The sequence below is a fragment of the Pseudophryne corroboree genome, chromosome 2 (genome assembly GCF_028390025.1).
Source record: "Pseudophryne corroboree isolate aPseCor3 chromosome 2, aPseCor3.hap2, whole genome shotgun sequence".
NCBI lineage: Eukaryota > Metazoa > Chordata > Amphibia > Anura > Myobatrachidae > Pseudophryne > Pseudophryne corroboree.
In genome coordinates, this window is record NC_086445.1 from 599,850,626 (window position 1) to 599,860,217 (window position 9,592).

Consider the following 9,592-nt stretch of genomic DNA (forward strand, 5'->3'; position numbering starts at 1 on the left):
TAGTTAAAAAACACCTGACTAGCCACTCCTGAGCGTTTTTGTCAGAATCAGCGAGTCAAGGATCTTTCAACCTGTCCGATTTCCCCGTTTCTGACAATGTCATCGGCAAAACAGGGATTTGCCGCAGTACTTGCCAGTCTCAAAACACGGCAGTTCTTCAGTTACCAGCATCCAGAGTGAAATCTAGACATTATTTGTGATTAAATTTCACAAGCTCCATCCATCCTTTTCATTAGAGACCTAAAGGCCTCAAATTATCCAGCTTTTGTTTTTCCCCTCATCCCAATCCCAAACTTGAAGCTGTCTATTGATATATCACACCTATATATTTTCTAGGAATCATTGTAGGCATAGGTGTACTCCCACATAGCTATAAAAAGATCGCTCTATAGCATTGTTATTGACAGATTAAGTACAGTATTTGCTGGCGTATAAGACTACTTTTTTGCCCTGAAAAACATGCCTCCAAGTGGGGGGGTCGTCTTATACGCCGGGTGCACTTCAGTTGGGATAGACATAGCTGCCATAGTGGCCTTCCGATACTCGCCCGGTGCCCATAGTGGCCTCCTGATGCCCGCCCACCTCATTCTACTCACCATCCAGTATCGCGCGATATCCAGTGCGGCCGCGGCGGGTCACTAGTGCCAATTACAGGGAGATGCAGGGACTGGCCGGAGGCGCTGCAGTCGCGTTGTGGCCGTACAATGGTGACAATGACAGGTACTGTAATGACACTAATACTAATGGCACTCATGTGAAACCAGTAACACTAAATGCACACAGGGGTATACTTTTATACATTTTACAACTTTCTCCTCGCCCCCTCCCCCCTTCTTATGCATACCTTGATAAATACTCCCTATCCAAATCTCTTATCAGGTCATAATATACAGTATGTCACAAATCTGATGTTCTTTTACGTTTTATTTGGTGTGTGGAAGGGGTAGTCTTATACGGCGAGTATATAACAAACTCTATATTTTGAGTGGAAATGTTGGGGGTCGTCTTATACGCCCAGTCGTCTTATACGCCGGCAAATACGGTAATTGTATAAAATGTGTTGAAACACAATCTAGTATCTATGAATTTTCATTATTTCCTCAATCATATCTTAGACTTATTATATTCAGTAGTGGCATAGATAGCTTTTTTTTGTACACCGGTTCTACTGGTTTTTTTTTTCCCCTCTCCTATTTTAGAATTCCTTCTTGCATTGTAAATGAAATGCAACATAGGCGTGCGCAGATGCCGACACGGGGGTGCCGCTCCAGACTCCCACACCCCACCCCCTCTGCCGGGTAACGGACTACCTCCTCCACCCCCTCCTCTGGGACATAAGACTGCTCACCTGGGCCGCCAGGTAAGCAGTCTATGTCCAGGGGAGTGGAGAGTAGGCCAGAATGCGGCGGAAGGGGGAAATCCGGACCGGCACCCCCGTGTCGGCGTCTGCACACGCCTATGAAATGCAGTAACTATACTGTAAATAAGACTCATACAAATATTGCAACATACAAAGTTGTTCTAGAACAATTAAAAACAAACAAACACCAGGCCGGCGCTTAACTCCAATAATGCTTCGAAGTATATAAAAAATAATTTATTTAGCTAGCATCAGAAAAAACAAAAAATACACACAAATTAAAAAATACTAGTAATAGACCACAATATTAAATATCGCATAAGACTTGGGTATATTGCACCTCAGATATTAGCATAATGCATGCCTAAATAAAAACATATAAGAGAGGGTCACTGGATTTCATAGCCAGGAGGAGCACTGCCAGAGCCCTGTAAAATGACCTCCAGCAAGCCACAAATGTGCATGTGTCTACTCAAACGATCAGAAACAGACTCCATGAGGGTGGTATGAGGGCCCGACGTCCACAGGAGGGGGTTGTGCTTACAGCCCAACACCGTGCAGGACATTTTGGCATTTGCCAGAGAACACCAAGATTGGCAAATTCGCCACTGGCGCCCTGTGCTCTTCACAGATGAAAGCAGGTTCTCACTGAGCACATGTGACAGAGTCTGGAGACGCCAAGGAGAACGTTCTGCTGCCTGCAACATCCTCCAGCATGACCGGTTTGGCAGTGGGTCAGTAATGGTGTGGGGTGGCATTTCTTTGGGGGAACGCACAGCCCTCCATGTGCTCGCCAGAGGTAGCCTGACTGCCATTAAGTACCGAGATGAGATCCTCAGACCCCTTGTGAGACCATATGCTGGTGCGGTTGGCCCTGGGTTCCTCCTAATGCAAGACAAAGCTAGACCTCATGTGGCTGGAGTGTGTCAGCAGTTTCTGCAAGACAAAGGCATTGATGCTATGGACTGGCCCACCCGTTCCCCAGACCTGAATCCAATTGAGCACATCTGGGACATCATGTCTCGCTCCATCTGGGACATCATGTCTCGCTCCATTGCACCACAGACTGTCCAGGAGTTGGCGGATGCTTTAGTCCAGGTCTGGGAGGAGATCCCTCAGGAGACCATCCGCCACCTCATCAGGAGCATGCCCAGGCGTTGTAGGGAGGTCATACAGGCACGTGGAGGCCACACACACTACTGAGCCTCATTTTGACTTGTTTTAAGGACATTACATCAAAGTTGGATCAGCCTGTAGTGTGTTTTTCCACTTTAATTTTGAGTGTGACTCCAAATCCAAACCTCCATGGGTTAATAAATTTGATTTTCCATTGATCATTTTTGTGTGATTTTGTTGTCCGCACATTCAACTATGTAAAGAACAAAGTACAGTATTTAATAAGAATATTTCATTCATTCAGATCTAGGATGTTATTTTAGTTTTCCCTTTATTTTTTTGAGCAGTGTATTTTCCAAATGCTATGACATGGTGAGGACTAGATTATATCCTGATATGTAAAAACACAGATTTGAAAGACTGAGCACCTTCTTTCCCAAGTGATTGTGTCTATACATGTGTACATAGCCTTAATATTTTAGAGCAGTGGTTCTCAAACTCGGTCCTCAGGACCCCACACAGTGCATGTTTTGCAGGTAACCCAGCAGGTGCACAGGTGTATTAATTACTCACAGACACATTTTAAAAGGTCCGCAGGTGGAGTTAATTATTTCACTTGTGATTCTGTGAGGAGACCTGCAAAACATGCACTGTGTGGGGTCCTGAGGACCGAGTTTGAGAACCTGTGTTTTAGAGAGAATGCAAATTTATAGTCTGCATTCATAATTTTAGATTAGTTATTATTCCAATCCAGTATATTGATAATTACGGTATGTTCAGGAAGTTGCCCTTAATTGTGACACCTGTAGTTTGATTGAAGCGGAGACAAACTGTAGCTAGGTCGTCACAGTACATTTGTAAAATGAACCTGTGCTAGGATACTGGCACTTATCATGTAATTGGTCAGACGTTTCCATTTCTTTTAAAAAGTTGCACTATACCTCTGATATGTCATGGTTCCTATGAGGTGGTAGGCTGCATTTTTATGCATATTGGTTCAACCCATAGCTTGGCTGCTTGTGTAGGCAACGTGTTCTTCCATTACAAATTTTTTAAAAATGGCAACTTTGACATCCAAGGTATAACTGTTAAAGGCATATATCAACATAATTTTTTCTGCATGCCAGGGCATACATTAGTGGTAGTATAAAATAAATTAAGCAAAAAACACATTTGACAAAAGAACAATTCTATATAAAGTATACTTTCTCCTGAGTAACCATTTCTAGTGGTTTCTTTTAATGTGACCTATCAAGTAATTAACTGACCTGTATAAATAGTGTGATCACTAATTACTGTGGGCCTGTTTCAAAGATACATGCAAGTCATTTCCGGAGTTCTGCGATTATCAGTCTATGCATACGTCACATTCACACTGCGTACACGTCAGTGTGACTTAGCCATGCCACTTGCAGTGAGCTTTTATTTGCAAAGTGATTGTTGATGACCGTTTGGGAACAGTATCGGGGAGTAGCTGCAAAAACTGAATGTCTCATCCTTCTACACACACAACATGGCGCCAGCATCTCAATTTTCGTAGACATTCTGCGCAACCGTAGGGTTTACTCAGGCCACTGCGTAATTATATGTAGTTCATTGGATCTGCAAAGCTGCCAGTAAGGCGCCTCGGTAGAAATCCATGAATACATTTGCTTACAATTCTGTATCAGGTCCTGTATTCCAAGAACACTATTGCACATGACCGCTCTAATCACTTTGCCACTGTGGTTTTTTATTTTTTTATTATTATTATTATTATTATTATTTTGGTCCACCGCAGAGTCCAGAAAATGGTAAACCAGGCTCACTTCCCCAGGATAAACATATTCGTTGCCTGCCATGAAGTACAGATCTGAGAATAGCGGCCCTTTTCTGTTCTCTTTGGTTTCTGAGACCTGTAGATCAGGTTCTAAGTAAAAGTAAACAGCCTTGTTTTGCTTCACGGTTTTATTGCTGAATAGTTTGCACTCTATATTGGACTGAAATGACACTATTTATGCAGCACAATTTAACAAGTAGGTGTAATTTAGATAATATAAGAGCAAGGGCAGTAAGGGTGTGATGTACCAAGCAGTGAAAAAAGTGGAGAAGATGCCCTAGCAACCTATCAGCTTAGAGGTAGCACTTATCAAGGACCCTCTATAAAATAAGCGGATGCTGATTGGTTTGTATGGGCAACTTCTCCCGTTGTCGACTTGTCCCCCTTTTTCACTGCTTGATACATCAACCCTTTCGTTACAAATTTTCGTTACATTTTTATATGGAAACTGTAGACTAAAGGTGCCCAAACTTTTTTTAATCAGCACCCTAGAGTATCAGAATTTTTTTCATGGCACCCCTTGTCCAAAACTTTGTTATGGAGATATTCAGAAAAAAAAATATTTATTGATATCAGTTGTGCTTATCTGTCATGGTTAAGGTCAGTTATAGGGTGAAGGGCAGGATTCACTTCTGCTTGTCCACATATGTTATAAGCCACAAGCAGTGGATTTGGTTATTACATTGACCATAAAAAATATGAAGTGGTCCTGGACCATCAACCCAGAGCCCTGCTGCAAGTGCCCCAAGGCACCCAATTTGCTGTAGATGTTTTCGTATAGATTTTAAAATATTTTTAGTTTCTAATATTTGTTAAAGCTTTATTTGTTAATGTATGTGGAACTTATTACTGTGTATAAGCAAGGCATTTCTCAATAAAAAAAAAAAAATGTGTGTGTGTGTGTAAGCTTCCCAGTCATGTTATCATACTGTATATCCTTTGCCCCTTTTGTTCCTGGTCACAGTGATCCAAAGTGTCCCATTTACACTTTTGAGGTTTGAACATTTACTACTAAATATTTCAGTGTATAGAATTTGCTTCTTTTCACACACATTTTTTTTACTCCCTGTATTACAGAAATAAATACTTTTGAGGTGAAGTTGTGATCTTCACTTGCGTGTTCTCGCCCCAACCCCCATTTTATCACTTTCCTTTGTCCATAATAGCACTGAAGGACATTGCAGTCACAGTCTTTATACTAACTTGCTTACACATGACAATAGCTTGTACCATGTGCACAGAAAATGGATGCACGTCAAAAGTCCTTTCGGGGTATTATGGTGATTTTTTTATTGACATATTTGTATATTATATTGAACATGTTTTGTATAAGGCAGCTTGTAATTGAGTCGTAGTGGTCCTGTGATGCCTAAGGGGTATGTTCAATTGAAGTCGGATCCATTCCGACATTCATTTGTCGGAATGGATCCGACCTGGGCTATTCAATGCATTATCAATTCGACTTTAAAAAAAGTCGAATTGAGATGCAGGAGCTGAGACAGGGGAGAGCCGCGGGCAGACGGGGGAGAGCAGCGCTACAGCCCCCCCCCCCTTCCCCCTCTCGTGTCTCTGCCTCTCCCCGTCCTTCCTCTCCATGGCCCCGCATCACAGCCGCCGTTCACGGCAGCGTCCACCCAGCTCCAGCACGCGAGGTCTCGCTTGCTGGAGCCGAGTGGACGCTGCTGTGAGCGGGCGCTGTGACAACCTCCTGCTCTCCCCGTCACTGCTCCCGCATCTCACTTCGACTTTATTTTAAGTCGAATTGAGATGGTGGAAAAGGAGGCCAAAACCTGTTGGTTTTGGCCCCGTTTTTGACACAAGCACGTGGATCGGCAGCTATTCCACCGATCCACGTGCTTTTCGACAAGTTGAATTCCTCCACTTGTCGAATATATTGAATAGGTCGGAACACCTTTCAACCTAAAAAAAAAAGTCGAAAACTGACGTCTTTTCGACAGACCGCGGCTTTCGACTTCTGAATATACCCCTAAGGGAAGTTTATTTTTAAGTTTCTTCTCAAGTTTTAGCTAATGTGTACACTGGAGTCCAATAATTCTATTAATTACTTTAAGATTAGGGATTGTTTTTACATCTCGGGATTCCTTGAGAAGAGTAGTATAGTAACTTTTCCATTTCCTTCCTCTGGGATGATGTATCAAGCAGTGAAAAGAGTGGAGAAAATGGACCATAGAAACCATCTACATTTTATTTTATAGAATGTACTTGATAAAATCTTCCTTGAAGCTGATTGTTGATGTGGGCAACCTCACCAATTGTCCACTTCTCTTTTCACTGCTTGATGCATCTACCCCCTGGTATATTAGGGTCCTGATAGACTCTTTGGCCCATTTTTTCATGGTTCATCTTCTACCAGAGTGCATGATGGTATTGTGATCTCATTTACTTGGCTGCGTTGCTAAATGGGCGATTCTGAAGCTGGTCCTTTATTTTACATCTGTGTACATCTATCTAATATTTCATCTGGCAGCTGGACTTCATTTTTAACAGGAGGGCTCACTTTCAATACTTTATGGCTGTTTTCTGACTGTCTACTATGATGATGTCAGTGTGCCAAATGCTCCCTATAGAGATTGATTGGAATAGTGACGCCTGCTGGGCAGATGTAGGTACTACATACATGCTGACTATAACCATTTTCACAGTGAATACATTTTTTTTTCCGTTTTTTTCTTTACCATATTAATAAAATTCTCGCTAGATGCTACTGCCCTAAATGTATGTTTGATTGTTATGTCACAGTTGCCATATTAATTAGCTAATTGCTCTGTTTTGTGCATGTTCTACTAAAACTAATTGCTCTTGGGTCAGTGGCTGTTAAATAGTTATGGGGATTAATGCATTAGGCATTAGGAACCCATGCATTAATGGGCATTAGGAATCATGGTCCAATATAATTCTTAGAAAAATCTTCACAGGCTTATCTTAACAACCTACCTATGATCATTCTTGACTTCACTGGAATCTTCTTTCTTCTACAGTTAGAGCTGATAGTAGTGATCAGATGGACTAATATAAGAATCTAGCATTACCCTACTTAACCCTTCCGTCTTTTGTCAGCTGATTGTATTTTATGTTGATCAGCCAACTTCTGTCAACTCTAGGCTAATCCTGCATCCTTCTTTATTCCATGAAGTATATTGTACACACACCTGCGAGCATGGTCTGTCTTTTGTTTTCTAATATACACCTTTTTGTCTTCTCCTGTTCGCGTGTTAATTGTATTAACATTGTTTTTGTACTTTGGTTATTATAATACTTATTTTTTTTTTCTTAAATCTGCAGCTGAGACCCTTCCCCTGAAGCCAGAAGAAACGCCATGGGATCCCCTTCTGAGCCTGCACCAGCTACATCACAAGTGCGCTCCCTCTCTCCTCCCTGAGCTCTGGAACCTCCTCCCCTCCAGTTCCTCCCCTAAGAAGAAATTTGTGTTTCGTTATTTTTTTTTTTTGTTTGTTTTATTTTCTCTTCACAAAACCAGCAAAAATTGTACATAAGAATTTTTTTTAAATGTTTTAAAATGTAAAAAAAAAATTATGCAGAGATGGTCAGTATGTGAGGGGGGGAGGTAGGGAATACGGTAGGGTGGAAAGTTTGATGTTATTCCCATGTGAGCCGAGTGGTCTGAAATTCCTTGGCACCTCTGTCAAGAGGAAAGGGTAAAACAATTCCTTTCCCTCACATACACCCCCAATCCTGCACCGACACCCTTTGTCCCCCCTCTACCGGCTGCACTGAACTTGCGTATGTTAAAGCCCTACCACCACCCTCGGCGATTAAAACTATTTATTGTAAATAAGGATTTCTCATAAATTGTGTATTGTCCAAAAACTGTTTTGTGTTTTCAGTATGAGAGAATGGGTAGATGTGGCTGACGTTACATAGCAGGCGTGTGTGTGTGCGCGCTCGGTTTCTGGAATTTGTATACAGAGTGTTATTTGAGCAGTGTGATAATCCAAGGTGACAGTGATCAGGACTCTGTTTCCATTAGTCTCCTTTGTAGCGCTACTCTTTCATCAGCAGTTCTCTCCTCTACTTTCCCTACCTTACTCAGATTTTCCCCTTTTCTTATATCTTCCCTGTTTTTCATGTGTTTGGTGTTTTTTTTTTTTGGCTCACCTTCCATTTTTTATCTCACATCATCACATGTTCCTTATCTCCCCCTCACACATTCTGCCTTCTTTTATGTTATCGTTTATCATCTTTATTCTACCCTTTATATCACAATCACCTCTCCGCTCATGTCACTCTCTCCCGGGTTTTTTGCTCTGTCACATCCCTCCAGCTCCCAATCTGCATGCACATTAAGTTTTCCCTTGCTTCTGTGTAATGTCCCCCTCTATCAGCCCCTAATCTCAGTGATTTTCCCTTTCCTGACCTTGCCAAAAAGTCCACTAGCTCTCCTCCAGCAATCTGTAATTCCTATACTAGCCTGTTTTCCACTGTAATCCTACTGCATGGGTTTTTGTATATACATTAGCCTCTTCTCTGCTCTGTTTGTGATCATTGTCCCCTGCTCTTCCCCCTCCTCGCCAGTTCACACCAGGCTCTTCATGTCCCAATCCTCCCTTTCTATCTCCTAGCAGTGCCAATCTCCTGCTGCTCTATGACCCTTCCTGCTCAGAACAGTCTGTCCTCCCACAATCCCCCCAGGCCTGTGTCACTATCGCCCTCCAATACTAATTACCCCAGATACACCTTATTGCTTGTTGGGAGCCCTTCAAGCATTGCAGTAAAATGTGTGTGTGTGTGTGTGTGTATATGTGTGTGTATATATATATATATATATATATATATATATATATATATATGTAATGTATGTGTGTGTGTGTGTATATTATATATGTAACACACAGGATTTAATATGTTTGTATAAGCACAGAACACCTCTCCGAAGCTTTAGCTGTGACAGTTGTGTGTTTTGTCTCTAAAACAGTTATTGCCATTACCTAGCTTTGAGTGTTTCTAGGTGGTGTCATATCACTCTGCTTTTAATAACTGTGTATGGCATAGAAAAGGTTACTGTGATTGGTTCTGTAGGTTTTTGTCTCTGGCAGGGTATACATTGCTATGCTTCGTATGTCTTTCTTTGGCTGGGAAAGGGTTACTTTGCTAAGCTCTGCAGGATTCTCTCTGGCAGGGTTCTGGTTAATCCTCTGTTCTGGCCTTGTAGATTAGTGGGGGGGTGGAGGTCACTGCTGCTCCTCCAGATTTGCCCAGGGGGGGGAGTGTCTCACTGCCAGGTAAGTGGCGAGTGGAGGGGGGGGGGGGGGAGGCTG

At 42.2% G+C, this 9,592-nt stretch overlaps 1 protein-coding gene across 3 annotated transcripts in view; it reads left to right on the top strand.

Annotated features, from left to right (window-relative positions):
* The window catches only part of AHDC1 (AT-hook DNA binding motif containing 1), a 230,828-nt gene extending 222,684 nt beyond the window's left edge, over positions 1-8,144 (top strand). For all 3 annotated transcript variants that reach the window (XR_010233253.1, XR_010233237.1, XM_063954691.1), the window contains exon 5: positions 7,599-8,144. The gene's annotated coding sequence lies outside the window, so the exon portion shown is untranslated. The remainder of the gene's footprint in view (positions 1-7,598) is intronic.
* The last annotated feature ends 1,448 nt before the right edge of the window (positions 8,145-9,592 follow it).